This window comes from Anser cygnoides, chromosome 4, assembly GCF_040182565.1.
Source record: "Anser cygnoides isolate HZ-2024a breed goose chromosome 4, Taihu_goose_T2T_genome, whole genome shotgun sequence".
NCBI classification, from domain to species: domain Eukaryota; kingdom Metazoa; phylum Chordata; class Aves; order Anseriformes; family Anatidae; genus Anser; species Anser cygnoides.
Window position 1 is genome coordinate 19,806,060 of NC_089876.1, and position 21,370 is coordinate 19,827,429.

At 38.7% G+C, this 21,370-nt stretch overlaps 1 long non-coding RNA gene across 3 annotated transcripts in view; it reads left to right on the forward strand.

The window, feature by feature from the left end:
• LOC106033716 (uncharacterized) overlaps positions 1-21,370 on the forward strand; it is a 278,677-nt gene that overhangs the window by 63,067 nt on the left and 194,240 nt on the right. For all 3 annotated transcript variants that reach the window (XR_010830990.1, XR_010830992.1, XR_010830991.1), the window contains exon 2: positions 16,927-17,085. This is a non-coding gene — a long non-coding RNA (uncharacterized lncRNA). The remainder of the gene's footprint in view (positions 1-16,926; positions 17,086-21,370) is intronic.

Here is a 21,370-nt window from a genome sequence, read left to right on the forward strand (position 1 = left end):
ATTTACTTGCTTCATTAGAACAAATCTGGGAAATCATTTTACTTCAAAAATAGAACAAATAACATGCCCCACACTCCACCCTCCTCAACCAAAGAAAACCCCTGGACTGTACGATAACTGGAATGAATCTTAGGGAGGTAGTTCAGACAAGGGGTTAGCCAAGGAAAAATCATAGCTCAACTTGATGTGACAAGCAAATGACAGAATAATAGCCAGGGAAGGGTCTGGCAGCAGCAGAAAGCAATGCAGAGGTAGCTATAATTCTGATGGCTTCTCTACCTTCCGCTCATTTAAGAACATTCAATGGCCATATGAGTAGCAGTATGTGTTGTAAACTATTTTTTTAATCATTGCTGTATTTTTTAAGCCACTCAGGTTTGGGGGAAATGCACATGCTTGATAATTATGTATAGCAGATGTAAAATGAGTGTGTATTTTATCCAAAGTGAAAAAAGCTGATATTTCACTATCTGAGTATTTCTAGTTAACAGATAATGTCAATAGAATAGGATGTTATCACAGGATAATGGTCTCCTGCTGCTACATAAGTGCTGAATCGAAACCACAATGTTTATTTTCAAGGCAGGGGACATTGATCCTGTGACAACTTTCTGTTTCAATGACATCCTTGCCATTACAGTAGATTGATGCACTTATGACCATTTTGTTTAATAGATATTAGTTTAGGAAAGTGACAGCTGCTTATTGTGTGTCTATTCAATGCACTAGCTGCAGTCTGATTGGCTTCGAGAACTTGTGTGATAAACAGAGGCGGTATGGATTTTTATTTTAGAAAAGGGACTCTGCTCTTATGAATGAGGTGCTTAATTTTTATTTTTTTCTTAATCTCTGTTACAAAAAGATTGTTTACTTTGCAAGATTGCCTTTTGATATAATTCTAGGCAATTTCTTCTTAAAAAGCAACAACAAAAAAGGTTAAACTAAGAATGAACATTGCTTTGCAAAAACTGATCCACTGAAAATTTGAGCTTTTCAGCTGAGAGCTTTTCCCAGGTGAAAACTGGTAATTTGTTCTTTGGAGAAAAAACAAATAACTAAAACGCTTTCAGTACTGGAATTACCATTTTACTACTCTGGAGTAGACTATGTAACACATTAAAAACAGACAGCAGATTAATTCCCAAGAGCAAAACAACCTTTTACTGTAAAACATTTTCACTGCAAGCCATGGAGTAAAGTTCTAGCTCTCTCTCCTTTTTACATTCCTGAATATTTTAGTGTCATTACCAAAGCAGAACTTTTAATATTTTGTACTTTGTTTTACCTTGTAACTGAAGGCAAAAGGCAATTTTTTCACAACATGAGTTTTAGGCCTTGAAAAAGGTTCTGTACTAAGCAGGATGTTCTGTGGGGCTAAAAGACAGTCTGGTGAACAAACATCATTTAGCCTTCAGGAAAAAAAATCTTATTTGAGTAGCAGCTAATGAAAGCCCTATTTAATTTTTCAAAATTGTCATTGCTTTCATGCAAGTAGCAGTGAAAATGAGAGAGAAGAAGAGAATAAAAGAATCTGATCCAGATTCTCAGTGGGGAGAATTTTCCTTTTTTTTTTTTTTTTAATTCTGCAAATGTAATATCAGCAGTAGTCCCATTGATTTTAACGGGTCAAAGTGTCTAATAATACTTTATTACACTGAAAGTGGAATGTAGGAATGTGACCTGGATGATCTAGTGGTAAAGCAGAGGATTTAATTATTTCTATTTTCTTGTCAGAGTGGTAATTCTACCCTGTACATTTATGAAAACGTGGGAGGAAGGGTGCATGCATTTCTACATGTGTGGGAGAAAACGAAGGAAAACGAAGTGGAACCTCCCCCCACACTGTCAGGAAGCACAACATCATATTACATTTTATTAAATTACTTCCCTTAGAAGGCCATTGTGAAAAATTTAAGATAGCTTACTTTGGAAGGGCACTGCAATAATAAGTAAATATCAAACTACAGACGTAGTTTGGATGTATGCCAACTATAATGCCTGACGGTAGTCAAAACTTCTGATTCAAAACATGTAAGGATGTGCTTGCTGATTTTTCTTTCAATCCAGATCAGATGCTAGGAAAAGACTTTTTTATTCCTGCATTTTTGCTTACTTTTCTCCTTGAAATCTATAAAAGAAAAAGAAAACACTTTGAATCTGCAGAAAGACAGAGTTTGGTATAAGATAGGGATGAAGGTTGGCTTAGGCAATATTCATACATAAATCATAAGCCAAATTTTCTACTGATACAAGTTATTTTTTATTTATAGCAACTGAGAATCTGTCTGTGTAGTTTTTTCTCTTACATGATCTCTTTTTTCAAGCGTCAGTTATCTTACATAGCTGTAGAAAGCCCACCATTTCCTTTCAAAGAGAAGTCTTCTTTTCAAGAACTGGACAGTGATTAACCAGTGCTATTCTAAAATTCTGGTTGCCCGTGGTCTGGTTTTAGTTGATGGAGACAGTAAATTGGTTAAAATGTACTTATTTTATTAATTAAGATTTTTTAGTGTGAAAAGCTAGTTTTATAAAAAATTGACTTTCAACATTCCTGAAAAATGACATGGTCTGCATCCACGTACTGTTATGTAGTCAAGTGATTATTTGTATTTTCTACTATTGGCATTTATTCATTAAGAATCATGTTAAAAACATCTCAGGTTATAGTTATTTAGGCCCAAGGAGACTACAGCTATGGGACAACAGTGCTGGAAACTGGATTTTTAACTGGTAAGAGATGTTTTGTAGTGAAATTGGCCTTTGCCAATTTCGCTTTGTAGTGAAATTGGCCTGAGATGTGGCCTTCGCTATCCATGAGGAAATGGTTGGCGACCTGCTACGGAGCTTGGATGTGCGCAAGTCGATGGGGCCGGATGGGATGCACCCGAGGGTACTGAAAGAACTGGTGGAGGAGCTGGCCGAGCCGCTTTCCATCATTTATCGGCAGTCCTGGCTGTCGGGGGAGGTCCCAGTTGACTGGCGGCTAGCCAATGTGACGCCCATCTATAAGAAGGGTCGGAGGGCAGACCCAGGGAACTATAGGCCTGTCAGTTTGACCTCAGTGCCAGGAAAGCTCATGGAGCAGATTATCTTGAGGGTCATCACGCGGCACTTGCAGGACAAGCAGGCGATCAGGCCCAGTCAGCATGGGTTTATGAAAGGCAGGTCCTGCTTGACGAACCTGATCTCCTTCTATGACAAAGTGACGCGCTTGGTGGATGAGGGAAAGGCTGTGGATGTGGTTTACGTTGACCTCAGTAAGGCTTTTGACACCGTTCCCCACAACATTCTCCTCAAGAAACTGGCTGCTCGGGGCTTGGACTGGCGTACGCTTCGCTGGGTTAGAAACTGGCTGGATGGCCGGGCCCAGAGAGTTGTGGTGAATGGAGTCAAATCCAGTTGGAGGCCGGTCACTAGTGGAGTCCCCCAGGGCTCGGTACTGGGGCCGGTCCTCTTTAATATCTTTATCGATGATCTGGATGAGGGCGTCCAGTGCACCCTCAGTAAGTTTGCAGATGACACCAAGCTAAGTGCGTGTGTCGATCTGCTCGAGGGCAGGAAGGCTCTGCAGGAGGATCTGGATAGGCTGGAGCGATGGGCTGAGGTCAACTGTATGAAGTTCAACAAGGCCAAGTGCCGGGTCCTGCACCTGGGGCGCAACAACCCCAAGCAGAGCTACAGGCTGGGAGATGAGTGGCTGGAAAGCTGCCTGGCCGAGAAGGACCTGGGAGTATTGGTTGATAGTCGGCTGAATATGAGCCAGCAGTGTGCCCAGGTGGCCAAGAAGGCCAACAGCATCCTGGCCTGTAAAAGAAGCAGTGTGGCCAGCAGGTCTAGGGAAGTGATTGTGCCCCTGTACTCAGCTCTGGTGAGGCCGCACCTCGAGTACTGTGTTCAGTTTTGGGCCCCTCGCTACAGGAAGGACATGGACGTGCTCGAGCAAGTCCAGAGAAGGGCGACCAAGCTGGTGAGGGGTCTGGAGAACAAGTCTTACGAGGAGCGGCTGAAGGAGCTGGGCTTGTTCAGCCTGGAGAAGAGGAGGATCAGGGGCGACCTTATCGCTCTCTACAGTTACCTTAAAGGAGGCTGTAAAGAGGTGGGGGTTGGTCTGTTCTCCCACGTGCCTGGTGACAGGACAAGGGGGAATGGGCGAAAGTTGCGACAGGGGAATTTTAGGTTGGATGTTAGGAAGTACTTCTTTACCGAAAGGGTTATTAAGCATTGGAACGGGCTGCCCAGGGAGGTGGTGGAGTCACCATCCCTGGAGGTCTTTAAAAGACGTTTAGATGTAGAGCTTAGCGATATGGTTTAGTGGAGTACTTAGTGTTAGGTCGGAGGTTGGACTCGATGATCTTGAGGTCTCTTCCAACCTAGAAATCTGTGTGTGTGTGAAATGTGAAATTATGCAGTTGAAGATACCAATGTGCCAATGGACATGAAACTCCTATGGAAAGGGTAAAAGATAGACTATGGCAACAACTGATAACAAATACTTGTTTTTGTTGGAAAAAAAAGTCTGTTTTGCTCGTTAAATCACTTCCATTTCTTCAGACTATTAGATCTCTCCAGTCTTCCTTTGTGCCACAGGGTTGCGTGAATGGAGACACATGTTCTCCAGATCGTATTGTCCAAGTGTATCTTCTCCTAGGAGCAAATGTAGGGCTAAGTGAGACAGAATTGTTTCACTGCCTGGATCTGTTTTGAATTTACAGTGGGGGCTCTGGAGTGATCCAGAGAGACAGCAGGCCTTTTCCAGTTTCTGTAAGAAAGGATTTCTGAGTATTTCTCTTGAAGGAAACAGGCATTGTCTATGTTCTGTAGAACTAAGAAACCAAATGATAGTAAGAAAATCTCTAACTGCCCGACACTGATTCCTGCTGTGATGGGTTGGTGGCCACAAGGCCCTACTTTATTTGTGAAGTGGGGAACAAAGTTTACCTACAGGTAAAAACAAACAGACAAAAAAAAAAAAGGCAAAAAAACCCAAGCAAAACCACCCCAAAACAAGTGTCACCTGATGGTACCGATTAGAAACTGGACTTGTTTTCATTGATTTCACATACTTGAGATAAAACATCAGTTGGAAGCAAGGCTAAGCCATTACCACCTGTCCTGGTTCCAGTTAGGACAGAGTTAAGTAGCTCATAGTAGCTGGTAGGGTGCTATGTTTTGGATTAGGATGAGAAGAGCGCTGATAACATGCTGATGTTTTAATTGTTGCAGAGCAGTGTTTACACCAGGCCAAGGACTTTTCGGCTTCTTGCTCTGTCCTGCCAGCGAGCAGGCTGGGGGTGCAGCAGGAGCTGGGAGGGGACAGACCCAGGACAGCTGACCCAAACTGGCCAAAGGGGTATTCCATACCATCTGACGTCATGCTAAACAATATATAGGGGTGGCTGGCCGGGGTGGGGGGGCCGGCTGCTCGGGAATAGGCTGGGCATCGGTCAGCGGGTGGTGAGCAATTGCATTGTGCATCACTTGTTTTCTTACACATTATTATTGTTAATACTATTACCATTATCACTATTATTATTATTATTGTTATTATTATTTTCCTGTCTTAATAAACTGTCTTTATCTCAACTCACAGGCTTCACTTTCCCGTTTCTCTCCCCCATCCCAGAGAGGGAGGGGGGAGGGTGAGCGAACGGCTGTGTGGTGTTTAGCTGCCAGCCGGGTTAAACCACAACACCACCTTGGCCCATCATGTCTCCAGCTGAGTTGTACTATTCTTAGAACATTTTGTGAAGGATGGTGCATTATACATGAGTTCAGAGTTGTGCAATATCAGCCGTAAACTGTATGAAAACAGAAATGAGAAACCAGAGCAAAATGATTTGGGCCTGACTCTCACCCTGGACAACCAAAAGGAATGGGGTAAGGAAGAATTTTGGTAACTATCGGTATGTGTGTGTGAGGTGGTTGATCCTGAACAGAACTGTGAAGTCTTGGACAGTGAACTACTGCATAAAGAACCATCTGTCTTAGGAATAGCCTGCTTATCCGAGGGATCAATTCATTTGCTATGATAAAAATGACACATCAGTCTAACAAGATACCTGTCAAAACTTCTCTCTCGATTCATTTCCTTATCTGGAATATGTGCCACAACCCTATAGGCAAAAAGAAAGACATAAGAGAATGGTTGGAAATTAGCCTGATTTGTACCCACATGCCTTCATTTGCGTCCGCTGCTATAAAGTGATTGGCAGCATAACATAAATCAAGATTTTTTTAAACTTATTAATATAATATGAACTGCAAAAAGATTAAAGTCTCATTTACATAACCTGAGATGAAAGGAGGTGAAATATTGTAATTATCTTTTCAAGCTAAATTTGCACTGCCATTTAAAATTAACCTATGCAAATGACAGGTTAAACCCCAGGAAAGCTCCAGCTCTGTTTGAAAAAAATACAATCAATTTCCAGTCATGAGTGTGTTTTTATGCTAGCCACTCAATTCGTCACTTGGATCCGTACATGTATACAAATATCATGAAAATTATTTTTCTTGCCTTTGTTTGTTCTTGGCTTTTAGCTCCCAAAAGATACTCAGGTTTCAAATTCTACATCCTTATTTGCATTGAGTAGCACTCTAAATATTATAAGGATTTTTGATACAGTAATGTAATGTGTTGCCTTAGTAAGAGAGGATAGTTAAGTGTAATTGTGTTCACAAGCAAGCTGAGAATCTATACTCTACAATTTGTAGGTGTATGGTGCGACTTTGGTAGGATTTGCATGAGAAAGAAGACGGTTTTTAAAGGGTTCTTCTGTTGTGATTCAGAGAAGAATGGAAGGTTTTCTCTCTCTCTCTCTCTCCTTTTTTCCAGCAGTACTGCAGTTTCAGAACATACCAATCACACCTTCATTACACCCTGGATTATACATGGTCTGAAAGTATTTTTCAAAAAAGAGAGCCTGTACTCCCGTGTAATTCCTCCGTAAGTTGGGCAATTTGAATACCGAGGCAGACACAGATCACCGTCTTTAATACACTGACATGTCTGATGGGGTGGATCCAAGAAAACTGATTACTTTGCATGAGCTGTGGACTTGGCCCTTAGTCATGTGCCCACAAGACAGATATTTCAAGCTTGGCAGTTGGTGGCCTCCTTAATCACAGCCAGACTCTTTTTTTTATTAAGAGGTGGATAAATAAAGAGATGGAAATTTTACTGAATGCAGGCCAATCCCTTAATCAGTGCAATAGGGTTTCATGGGAAGGAGGACTGGGATGATCTGGGAGCTCATTTGAATGTACGAGGGAACACAGTGCCTGAGACTTCCGGAATGGCAAATGATTTTTGTGGCTTCTGCAAATAAAATAACCCTGCAGGGCTTCTTGTCTGTCTTAGTAGTGTCTGCAGAGATTAAGTCAGAGCCTGAGATGACATTCTGAAATGGAAACCCCCAAATTTCCCAGCTGGTAATTGCTCATTTTTCAAATTTAGAGTTAGATAGAATTTGAAAGTGGGGTTGTATAAACTGCTGGCTCTGTTTTGGCAGCCAGTCTGAACCAAGTAGTTGCCCAGGAAAAGGAACAAGGGGTGCCTGGCTTGTTATGGGTTTGTGCCTTATGACTCCTATGGCGCCCTCTCATCCCACAGCAAGAACTTCAAATGCACCACTGAGGTATTTCTGGATCTCTCCTGCGGTTCTGAGGACCGTTCTCATCCTGCTGTCAGCCCCCCTTAATCTCAGCCTGCCTTCTGGTGACTGGCCTGGAGCACTGCATTGGGTTTAGGATAAACCACCACAAGCACAAGACATGCATGCTGGCCAGACAATAGCACACCTCTAGCTGTCAAATACTAACTCCTCTCTGCCCTTTCGTCAGTGGGAGTATTAATATGGTCTCTACTATCTCATGAGACACCGATTTTCACAAACCTCACGTAATAGCTTTGAACTCTTGACTGTCAAATTTGATCGAAATCAGGCAACAAGAGAAAGGAATGTCTGACACCCAGTGCAGTCGTGTCAGATGTTTCCTTGCCAAATCAGACTATAAAATTAAGGGGAGGGGAAGGGGAAAGGAAAGGGAGAGAATTATTCAAATAGTAATGAATGGAATATTTCTTGCTGAAATGAAAGACTGAAACATTTCATTTAGTTTGACACAAAAGGTTCCATTCACCGTGAAATAAAATATTTTGTTCTGAGGCTCTTGTGAGAAAGCAAAGAAAATGAAAGACTAGAGTCAAAAGCTGACAGAGGAAAAACCTTTCCTTTGCAAAACAAGTGCTAAGAGCTATCTCTACATGGCGTTAGAGATCTGAATTGGACTACTTTTGTATTTGGAAAGGGGCTTAACTCCTGCTTTTCATTTTGGGGATACTTGAGCAGTGCCAACCCCCAAACTTTCAGAGTATCTGAAATTCCTCTTCTTTTAGTTCTGCTTTTATAAAAGGCTTTAATAGTCACAATGGGTGCACACGGGTATGCATGCAGAGAAAGAGGAAAAGTTTTATAAACAAACTAAAACATTTGTCTGCAGGTATAGATAGGAAATTAGAATATGTCTATCCACCAGAAATATTGTATTTGACAGCTGGGCTCTCCAGGATGAATATATACATATAACTGTAGGTAGATAACTTTATTTGTCTTGGTGTGGAGGCTGAGGTATTGCTAGCCATCTGAGAATTTTTATGGGATGTTGAGCGTTTATGGACAAGCATTTAACATTTTAGGCTACAAAGAGCACCGTTCTTACTCTGATTATTTTTGACACTTGGTTATCAAAAGTTTCTTTGCACTTCTGATCTTAAAACTTAGAAACAGTCACCTGAGGTGTTATAGTACTGAGGTGTCATACTGATTTGTTGGTGCTTTTATATAAAGTATCTCAGGGCAGAGGTTACTGAGTTGCTGGTAGCTGGGTTTGAAGAGGTGGGAGGAATGCTCTTTGAATTCCTGCTTCAGCAGCCCTGGACTGCTGAAATGCTCCACCCTGACTCCAGGCCTTGGGAGGGTCAGGTGGATGTAGCTTTCCTGAAGAAGCTAAAAGCCAGAGATGAAAAGATTTAGTGGCTTGTGTAGTTCATTTGCCCATGGGAAGGGGCAAAGAAAGGGCAACTGCAGGTGTCAGGCTGAAACTCCCAGCTGGCCACAATAGAGAATAAAGGAATAATTGCTTCTCCATGCCACTGCCCAGCAAGAAACGAGGGAGGTCTCCATGGAAATTTTTACTAAAGGGTCTTTGGCATAGCACATTAAAGAATATCCTGCTGAAAGTGGAGTTTGTGTATCATGTTATCAAGAAGAGTTTTACTGTCAATTATTTAAGACCATCTGTGATGTATGACCACCTTTACTGTTTTCCTCCTCTATCAGGCCAATGAGTTCCACCTCAAAATGTGTGTCTGATTATTTCTTTTCCTAGCAAATATTCTGTTCTGAACCTGATTTGTTTTTCCCTGATTTTATAATAAGATAAATTAAGTCACTGCCTGAATATAAGTGAACTGTGATGCTTTCAAGAAGTCTGAGATCTATATCTTCTTGTCACTGATCTGTGATTGGTTTGATGAACTGATCTGACAGATGCTTTTGTGTCAGGTCTTTTATCTATTTTTTTTTCCTCATTTTATGATTATTATTTTGAAGATCTTTGGTGAAATTAGACTTTATAAGATGGCAAATCTACCCCAGATAACCTGGAACTCAAAAGTTTAGACTTTGAATGTTTAACACTCAAGAATGCTGCGTTTCTGAGTCAGTGATGTCACTCTGTGTGCCCATGACCACAATAGAGTGGCATATGAGGTGCCCAAATGAACCCTAAGTGATTAGGTCATATACTCTAAGAATTACAGATGGGATAATGGTGTGCTAATAAAGCTAATATCTTCCGCTGATAATTAGAGGTATCTGTGCTTTCCATTGATTTTTAGAGAGATTATGAAAAGGCAAGGAGCACCTTGTGTGTAAAAAGTACTTATGTGCTCTGAGCGTTTCAGTAATATGGCTATGGCTTCCAGATTGCAAGTGCCTTGCATTTAGCCAAACCATTTAGAACAACTGAAACAAATACGGTCATAATTCAACTTTAGTATGTGCATGGCCATCAACCTGATTATATAGCTTATTTCTCAGTTTTTGGAAATTGAACTGTTCTTCAGAAAATGATACAAATCAAGAATCAGGTCCTCTAGTATCTGGTAGAGGCATACCAAGAAAAGAAGCTACTGAGCTGGATTGTATGTTCATGCTTTGCCTTCATCTTCCTTTTTACATCTTTTCTAACAAGTAAAATGGCCTACTCTCTAGCAACGTGCACAGTGCAGCCGATGCCCAGTCATCACCACTTCAGACTCCCTGCAGGCTTTAAGATATCCGCGTTGTTTACATGAGTCTGAGTTCTGTGCAGGAAGCAAGTTTCAAGTTATACAGGAAAAGACATTTTTCTTCGAAGAAATTAGAAAGACTGGAGAAAACTGGAACACTTGGTATCTGTCCTCATCGTCTCTTACTAGCCCTTTGGGGGATGCTTTCCTGAGAGAGTAATGTCAGCAGAACTTCTTCCGTAACACAGTGTGCTGTAAAGGATTGAACTTTGTGCAAATAATTAGAGTAACGGAAAATGATACTCACCAGCAGATGCTGCAGGTAAATGCAGCAATAGCAACTGCAAAGAATTTCCCCAAAGAGGGAGAGTTTGGTTGTCAGCATTCTGTGATCTCTCCATCTTACCAAATTTTAGTTTGGGATCAGTTGCAAAGGGTAATAATGAAACCACTGAAGAACTGAGTGACTGGCATGGTGGTTTAACCACAGTTTTATTTCATAATAGGTTAAAAGACAGTGCTTAATTTTATTAAAAAATATCCTCGTTAATACTTAAGCACCAAAATTATTTGCAAATCAAGTAGAATTTTCCTTTCCATAGTGACTTATTTTGCTTAGGGTTAATTTCGAATGGTCTGCATTTTATTCTGTCTGTAGCCTGAAAAATGTAATTCCGGCTGTATCTACAAGAATGATCACAGACCATCAGCAACAAAGGATGAATACATTCTCTGGGTTATCACTTCAGCACTATGTACACAATATGTCAGGGTCTGAAACTTTCAGATTAATTACTAGTCCTGACGATGCTGTATGTGTTTTGTTGCCCTTCAAGTTTGCAATTAATATTCAGACAGTTGTGAAGGGAGGATAATTTGGTGATTTTCAGTTTATTCTTCCAGGGAATAAACAAGAAAAGAGAATACATATTTCTCTTTTATTGCAGCTTAGAATCAGCTGATAAAGTTTTGTCTGCAACTGTACACAATCAATGTCAGTTAGCATACAACTTTATTAAAGTTCTTTGGAATTTACATAACTTTCAGCACCATTACATGTATAATTTATCATGACGATGCAGTATCGTTGTAGGGTATTTATAAGCTTTGTGCAGTGGGGCAGAATTTCAAACTTGGTCCTTCATTTAATTTTAATTCAACAACTTAGCAAAGCTAGGTGAGCACTGATAGCAAGAAGACCAAGAGCTCTACCAGTCCTTTAAATGAAAATGCTTTGCGTTCAGTGCATTTTACAACCCTGCGGGATGAAGTTTAATGCACTCACAAAAATGTGTTTACCTTCAGTGTATTCACAAACTTTTTTTTCCAAATTCCAGCCTATGGTATGATGTCACAGCTGACTGGGTGCAGATGTGAAGTATTTCATTATAAAAATAATTTAAAAAATCATGGGGCTATTGCTTGGAAAGGGAAATGATGAGAAAAAGCTAAGTTTCCTCAGCATTTCCCATTTTTCAGTTCATATCACTTTACTAGCCATAGCTCAAATAAGAACTGATTAAGGGAAAACAAATCCTATTACTTCTAATCAAATAATAACCAATAAAGTTAATTCAGGATTTAAGCATGGTTGAGGAAATAATTTAAATTCCTGAGAATAAAGCCTGGTGGAGTGGGGCAATAGCTGAAAATCTAAGTCAGTAATTTTCATCAAGTAAAAATAAAAAAAATTAAGCTCCTGATCTTTAAATCCTTTGTGTACTTTTTGGCTGTCAAACCACAATAATGACATGAAAGGGCTTCTTCCAAGTCTTCAGATGCCCGTTTCAATTGATGGATTTCTGCTCAAGTATTTTCCTCCATTGGTAATATCAGTCACCATTCCTGATGGGGGTGATGCTCCATCCTAGTTTGTGGATTCCTGTCTGACAAAAAGCATTTTGCATATATATCTCTTGTCTTTATTTTGTTGCCCAGCTGCTGGTCCTCTCTTAGAGCAACAAAGTGCCAGGTGTTGACTTTCAATATCGGTCATTCCAGTGGTACTGCAAATGACACCAAAGGAGGCCTGGGTGATTCAGCCCTTACTTTCTTTGGGCTGGGCAACCAAAATATGTTGCTCTTTGCATATTTGTTTCTAATTCTTTCCATAAATATTTGGACTCCTTAAAACGTACTTTCTCTATTGTTTTACAACTAGAGATGCTTTAAGGGTTTGTGTTTTGTTTTGTGTGTAGAAAAGAAGAGCTGTTTCTGATAACGCCCCAATACTAATGAAGATAAAAGGTTCATTATTGACATACACATCACTGGAAACTACTCAGAATAAGAGATAACTGATCCTATACCCAATGAAATAAATTAAAAATTCAATTTCTTTCATTTTTAGTGAGTCCTAGACCAAGCTTCAAGTTAATGAAAACATATTCCACTCTGTTTTACTCGGTATTCATCACTGGAAATACTCTTCCTGAATTCAGCAGACATCTTAATCTCCCAGAAACGTGGATATTCTTCAGGTCCATGACACTCTTCTTGTTTACAAATATGTGTAAATTCTCACATAAGATGTTCCAAGATGATAGACAATGTTAAATACATGTAATGCTATTCTGAGAGCAAAGGAAAATGAAAATGCTTAAACCTCTCCCTCCTCCACCCCCAAACCTCCCTTTTCTCTGCCAGAAATAGATACTGTGATGAGAAGTGACATTGTGGCTTTGAGACTTTCTTTGGGCTGCAGACAAAAAAGAACAAAGTTAACTTTGTTATATTTTTCCTTCCATAGCCTGAAGAAGGCCTCATGGCTGAGAATTCTCTTCTTATTTCTATTTCTATTTCATTTTTTTTGTTACACTCTTCATAAAAGAACAGATTTTATAGCTATGTGTTGATCCAGCAGCCGGTTTGTTTTTTAAAGGAAAATGTTATCTGTTTGTTATTCAGATACAATTTTAGGCAGTTTTGCTCAGTGTATTCAAATCCAAAATCCTATTAAAGATGCAGTATTCCTCTTCTGCTTTGTCCCCCACTGCACTGACATTGAGTTTCTCTGTTTTAAATAGAAATATAATATTGTATATCTGCTCAGGGTGATGTCATTTCCAGCGCTGAATTACCAGTCTTTGGACAGACTATTTACCTTACTATCATGGAAATTTTGTATCCATAGACATTTCCCTCCACATTTACAAAATGCATTATTGGCCTGGCTATCTTGCAATTGCTCTACAGCAGCACTTTCATTTTAAATCTAGAAAACTTATTCCTTTGCCTCCTACCATCTGATGGAAGTCATGAGAATTGCTGAGTTAAGATAAACCCCCGTGTTGTGTGGTGGAGAGGGGAGGGGAATGAGAAGCAAAATGTTAATTTGTTTTAAAGTTAAAAGTACTGACCCATGCACTGAAGATAAGCATATCTAATTTTAAATCTTCCATATCTATTGTAATGTCTAATTGCATAGTTAAATGAGCTGTAAAAGCAGAAATGCCGCTGTAACCTCTAAACAATTTTACACAGTTCTAGAACATTTGAGATAACAAAAGAAAGCTTAAAGAAGCTTTTCTCCTCTAGTAATACTAGTACTTCGGAGGACAAAGTTTATTGAACAAGAGAGGCTTTCTGCTTGGACAGCACTTTCCTGTTACTCTGGACGCACTTTAGATTTAAGGAGGCAATTGAACGCATCGTGTGGGCTATGAACACTCTGAAAAGGTCCAAAAACATTACTGGATGTGTCATTCAGTGCTCACTTCTCATCTTGGATTGATGTAACGCTGGAATAACTTGATTGGCTTCAGTAACTTTATTCTAAATTAACATAATTGCTATCATAATTATTTAGCCTACAGAAACATCTGGAGCCCCTAACTAGGTCAGGGCACAATTTTGCCAGGCTCTCTGCATTACATACGCACACACATAGATTAATGTCAGAGAACTTTATATATAGACTGTTTCTATCTGAATACTTTTCTTGGGGCAAAATGAAACAACGGAGAGAGGTGAATCCACCGATCTGAGTGCTACCTGTCACCGACTTCCTAGAAAGTCCCATAGACTTGCTGTGCCTGTTTTCTATCCAGAAAATGCTGACAGTAGCGCTTCTCTTGTTTTATGAGAATAAGTGCGTTTAAGATTGTGAAGTGCTCAGGCACCATGGTAATGGGGATGTGTAAGCTTTGTGGATAGACAAGGTAATCTGCATCTGATTGTTCATGCTTTGCAGCCCTTAATGACAGATACTTCGGGGGAGTTGCTTGTATCCTGAAGATGAACTGTACAAGAATATAAGGTTTTTGACTACTGAAGGGTAAAAGGGAAAGGACCAAGTAACCGTAAAATAACACCTCTTCTACAGACTGTAAAAAAGCATAAGCTTAATGGTAGCATTGGCAGTTTCTAAGGTTAAATAAAATCACAACGCTGTCCTTATAGAGTGGGAATCACATACACATTGTATAGCACATCTTGTATTTCCTGTAAATGTAAGGTGTGACTTTTTGTTTCTACTCAAAAGTCTGAGTCTAGTGGTGCTTTAGGCAATAAAATCATTACTCTAAAAGCACATTATGTATTGTTTTTTAAATCTGCCCTATTGGAATTGTCATTAAACTATTTTCTTGTGCCTAGCAAATGGAAAGTACTAGGACAGGAGCAGAGTGGCTGTTGTATCAAATTAATTTGGGATTTTGAACTATCTTAATGTTCTTAGGGTGACTGGCTTCGGTGAAGCCAGGATATAATTTCAAAGCATTTGAAGATGACCTGATTAAACCTTCTTTTTATTTCCTGAACTGACGACAAGGACAGGCATTGTCCTTAGGCAGAACTTGTGAGATTCTGTGCTTTCAGGACCTGACAATTTTTGCTCGAGAGGAAAATGAGTTATGTACTGAGACAAGAATTTATTAACCCCATTTTTTTTCTCCCCATTAAGATTAGAAGGGTTTCAACCAGCTCTTATGATAACACATCTTAGTACAATGTAAGCTAGTGACACTTATCTGACCATCACCAGAGTGACCAAACACATTGTGATCGGTCTTCTGGTATCCAGGTGAAGTAAGAGTCTTTTTATCTCCTTCTTTGTTATAGGGAATCCAGAACAAATTCCTTGGCAATGTTCCTTAGCAGTACTGGCCCACAAGGGATCTGGCCCCAAATGAATTTATTCCCCAAGCAAATGGAAACCTTTTGGTAAATCAGAGGATGGAATTTGCATTCTTCCATATCTTTTACTACTGCCTTCATCACTGAGTAATTTTTCAGCTACAGGCTCTTTAGACAACTGGATAGCCCAGTGCTGTTATCAAATATTAAAATTAATATCAGATTAAGACTCAAACTTCATTAGTTTGTTCATTTCTTCATTACTCTGTGGTGTATGGAGTGAATTTGCCACTCTGTAAGAATATGGTAATGCAGCAAAAGGGCTGCCTGATGTCTTCTGTATCCAGATATAGTTTGAAAGAACAGTCTTAATATTACCGATGAAGACACACCTTTTCTGAAATTCTGGCTGTCCTATATTTAATAGCAAAACTTAGAGAGAATTCTGATGGGTTCAAGAAAGCAAATTCTTTTAGATGCTTGGATTTGTTTCCTTTTAAGTTCTTATAGAAGACCTGTCTTACATCTTCACCACTAACTGATCAGTCTGCGTTTTAAATGCTTCAATACTTTCTCAGTATCATCTTCAAAAATATTTGAGAGAGCTCTTAGGACTTTCATGGCTTCTGCATTCTTGATGCAGTGGTGTTGGCTTTTACCAAAGTCTTCTGTCATGACCTAGATGTCTGCAGCTGGGAATTTAGAGGAATTTTGTGCTCTGTGTCTCAGTATTATATAATCAAAAAGAAAGCCTTCTTGAAATACTAATGTCTTTGAGGGTACTCCCTTCTGAGTAAACAAAAGATTTCAGCTGTGAATTTCCAAATATCATGACTTTCACAGGAAAGAGTGTGATTAATCCATCTTTAGCGAGCCATGTGGTGAAAGATTAACGGATTATTTGCGTGGAGAGCAGCAGTAAGAAACGTAGAATTCTGCTTTTAAATATGTCAGAAACTTAAATATATAGTTGAATTCAAGTGTGGAAAAATCTTAATTGCAATTGTTCCTTGGCAGTTGATTTCAAATGAGAGAGACTTATGCGACTGAGCTAGAGAAGACCAAGGCATTGGCCCACTAGCAACATAAATGAAGCATAAATGTTTTTGCAGTGTGTCAAGATGTTTGTATCACTGGTTTTACTCATGTCACCATTGATAACGTACAGTTGTTGTAGTTAACCAGGGTTAGAAGGGGAAAAATTAATCCTATTAATACAGCTACAAGCTTTGTGGATCTGTGAGCAACTGAGCAACATAACGAAGGGTCACTATCTGGATTAATGATGCTTCATGTCTTGGATTGATCATATCTAAATGTTAATCAATTCCAACCAAATGCCTGATGTTGCCTTTTTTTTTTGTTATTTGTAAGTAGTTTGAAATCAAACAAAGATATTAAGCTCCAATGTCAATTAAACTGCCTTTGCTACCATAATTAGCAGCTGCTTCTTCTGATGACAAGTTTAATCAGAAATATTTATACTAGTTTTTATGTAAATTTGGCAATTTTTTCTTGATCAGTTAAAGTAAGTCTGCTTTTATCTTTACTGACAGATAGCATCCCAAGACTTCAGTTGTCACCTTATCTAACTGGAAGGAAATTGGGCTGAGTGACTTAAAGGACTCAGTGATTTACCCATTCATACAGCTGACTTTTGAGAATGAACCAGAGGATGACAATGTCAACTAAAGGTCTGATCCAATGCCATTCAGGTCAGTAGGAAGATAAACCTTAAATAAATTCCCACTGAAAATGCATTCTCTGCATTTATTAGAACACCTTCTTTTCTTGTTGAATGAGAATGGTTACAGACCAAGTACTCCTTTGTGTGTGTGATGCTTATTGGACAAGGAAGATTGATTTTCCTTTCTCAGTGTCTTTGCATTAAAATGATATTTTTTCCTCTAATTTATTTTCTGGCACAAAATCTTCTCTGGTCTTGAGCGAAGTATTTGACACCTTGACACCTTGACCACAGCTTTCCAATCATTCTTGGAGACAAAAAATTTGTATGTGAAAATTGAAAGTTTACAAGTTGACCATACGTCCCATATGCTCTATATAAGTGACTTTTATACTCCTGATTATATTCTAAATGGAGTCTATGCACAGTGTGCTCATAAACTTTACCTGTAAGGATTACAGTAAAGAATTTAGTACCATTGTTGAAACAAAGATTTCCAGGAAAGCACTGCTTTCCTCTTTTCTCTAAGTGACTACAACAGCAGATCTTCCCATTTTCTGCTTTTCACTGAATACCTGTCTGTTCGTGTTCGTAATGGTGGGATCAGGAATGAACAACACTGAGGAAGGATTTCATGTCTGAATAATGGAAGTCAGAGGTGGAGAAGACCTGTTTCATGCTGTAGTCCTTCTTCTGTTCTGGACTATTTCTATGCAAATAAATTTTTCTTTCATTGCTTTCAGAGTACTGACACCAAAATAGTATATGAACACATGAACGGGAGTGTGGTAGAGAGTTAATATTTTATCATAGAGAGCTGTGGGTGCCTGTGACAGCAGTGTGAGAAGCTCATTAAACAAGTGTGTGTGCATTTTTCCGGTGGGAGGATTGTACTGATGACACTTGCTTCTTGCATAAAGTAAGATTTTTTCTAGCTGTTTGGATGAAACTGGTTGCTTTTATTACCTGTTTATTATTGAGATTCATCTCTCCTGAGAAGAACAGCTTCTTTCATATAGGAGAAACTGCTGAAAGCAAAGACAGTCTATCACAACATTACCTTTCTGCACTTCTCTTTAGCTTCTGTGGTTCTAATGAGCTGCTAGAATGAAGTCTTAGTGACAGTAGCCTTACAATAGGTTGATTTTATTTCCGTTATGGAATCTCTGGTTTCAGTTACACAACATTGCTAGTGAGGGTAATGTGCTTGTGATCAAAAATAGATTTTGCCAGTAGAATCAGTAACAAAAATGACAAGATGGATTAGTAGTTATTAAAAAAACCTTTCTCTCATCCTCTAATTTCATTGTATTGTACTACAATTCCCACTAACCTAATTGCAAGAAAAATCATACAGAAATTGTACAGAGATGGTCGTAGACAAGAGAGAACTATATGAGCTTTGTTTCTGGAATGCACAAAGTAACTACTATTTTTTATTGTTTGTTTGTTTTGTTGTGTGTAGGGTTTTGTTTGTTTGCCTATTTTTGTTTCCTTTTTTTTTTTTTTTTTAATTTTCATGGTTATTTTCATCTCCACTGATTCTTTCTTTCGACTTCAGCTTCTGCATTAAGAAAAAAGTTTTACACTGCCATTTAAATAACATTCTGGGTCTTCCCCCCTGTAAAAAGATCTTTGGACTTGAAGAGGTTATGCTATTCCCCCTCCACCCCCCCCAACTGTTTTTAGAAACTTTATTAAAATACTTTGCAAAAGGCAAATGATAGAATCCTTCTGTCTCTAAGAATAACATTAAGAGGGTATTTTTACTATTTTTGCACTTAGTATTTTAGCATTTTAACTTCTAAGGCATACTTCTCATTATCATACTAGGGCATGGTACAGAGTTCAGTGACCAGAAGTTCCAAGAAATAATTGAAAAAAAATCTCAAATGATATCTAATTAAAAACTGTTTCAGGCAGAATGAATTAAATGTAGCCTTAAAGATGCTTATTGCATCCATCTTCTTGATGTCAGAAAGAGCTGAGTTGCAAAGGTGAATAATAAAAGTAAAAAACCCTTGCAGTAGCTAACTTCAGAAATAGAGTAATCAACAATCAGGTGCAATTTCAGGAGTAGTGAATTACATCATCAGTCTTTCAGGCTTGGCAAGAAACATGAAAAAACAAGTTTAATTGGCTACCAGATCCAGAACCATAGATGTTTTTGTGGCAGATGATAATGTTGTGTGATGTTAATCAGATGCTTGAGTAGAAGCCAATGCAAGGTATTAAGAGAAGTGCTAACGTGCTGGGATACTTTTTGCAGGTCAGCATTTTTGCTGTGGCATTTGGAGTTACCTGGTCTCTGTTCAACAGGAAGACAGGAAGAACAGCTAGCAGAGAATTATAATAATCAATCCATTATGCAATCAAGAGCAAAAAAATGAGCTTTGTATGGACAGAGTCGATTCAGTTCAGCAGCATTTCTTGGCACAGTAATGAAGATGCTCAACAGAGAATAATCTCTAAGGGCTGCTATATTTAAGCGTGATTGATTTTTTTTTTTAATGAGAAGAACCTGAATAAAGTGATCTATATATACTTTATGCCCATAGATCAGCAGTTGTGACTTATTCATACCTACCATAGTTTTTTCCTTTTCCACATCAGTGGAAAAAATCAAGAAGAACAAAGTACTAGAAGTACAGAGTAATTTTGTAGCAAAACAGTGAATTGCAAAGTCATACTTCTGGAGTGGCAATGGTTCAGTGTTCCAATATCCTGTGTTCAGGCATTTTACATCAAATCAGAATCATAGCTTTTACAGATCACTGGCTTGTTCTTGATCTTGATCTCTTTTTGGTTCAAGACCTTTAAGGTTCTAGAGATCTCAGTATTTCCACTACACACAGAGAATTCTTCTGTAGCTGAAAATTTCAAATTTTCTACGATCTTTCATACTGCTTGCCTGCCTTAGTGTCTTTCCAGAAAAAATCAGACAGAAATTAGCTGAAGATGGAAAGAATTTGAAAAAGGAACTGGGGGATATAGTAATCCAGCTCTGGACTCTGAAACCATCCTGATGTCTCACTGGCAACACTGATTTCTTCTTTGTTGTACTATTTTAGTGTAATAGTCTGATCAAGGTGATTTTTTTTTGTTTTGTTTTGTTAGTATGATATCCCAATATGCCTTCTAGCCCTTCTGCTTGAAAAGAAAGTGATTTCTTTACCTTCCTTACCTTCATCCGATGCCAGTGCCTGGCTACTTCCAGCTGTTTCCGCACTCTTAATGTAACTCTGGAGCAAGGTGTCCATTAAATAGGTGTGCCTTATGAAGAGCTGCCAATCCAAATGCTCATCTATTCCTGTAGTAACATCTTGTGTGTCTGTGATACTATTGAAAGGTATGGAACCCCAGTTCAGGTTCACAAAGCTTAAATCTCCAAAGCAGAATTTAACGACAATGACAAAAATGAATCAAAGCCATACTTTGGCCAAATTAATGCCCATTGAAGTAATTATTTAAAGAAATAGTGGCTTTGTTGTCTGGAGTCTTTGGTAAGCAACAGCTCATAATAATACTAGCATTTATATCTGCATACATTTTATGTGCAAATAAGAGTATCTGTTAGTACTATTTTCCATTCTTAATAAAAGAATTCTTAATTATTTAAAAATATATATCAGTAGTTCACTGTTCTGAGATGTATGGACAATTTACATATCACAGTTACTGAACAAAGAATATGGTTCAACTCTTTTTCTAAACACCACTAATTAAAAAATTATTACATGAATATAATGGTTAAAAATGATTGAACTCTGGATAGTTAGAAAATAAAAATAAAAAAGGATATAATATTCACTGTCAGACTCAATACCTAGAAAATTCTACCGTTGCATCCAAGAATGGCTATCCACAACTTCATGTACTGTTGAATGCGAATTGTATTATCATTTTAAAATTTTATTTTCTGTCATTCTTTAGAGAATACTTTTTGGATGCTGCTGTTTAATTAATTGCTGTAGCAAATGCCCTGTTACTTAAACGCTATGGCCAAGAACAGTATGCAGACTTCACGAGCCTGGGGACAAAAAAAGAGCCTAGCAGCAAAGCCCACTACACTGAAGACATAAAAATTAAGAAGATTAAAACTGACTGCTTTGGGCAGTGCAGAGTAATGATTTTTAGGCCAACACAAAATTCCAGATGCTCCAGGAGAATCCCATGATGAACAATGTCAACTGATGTCAAATGCTACTGAAAGATCTAAGCTAATAAATGTAGCAATGCCAGTTGGTGTTGAAAGCAGGTGGTTAGCCATGTTCCACTGAACAATCCCTATGCCGTGAAAAATCTTAAAATCA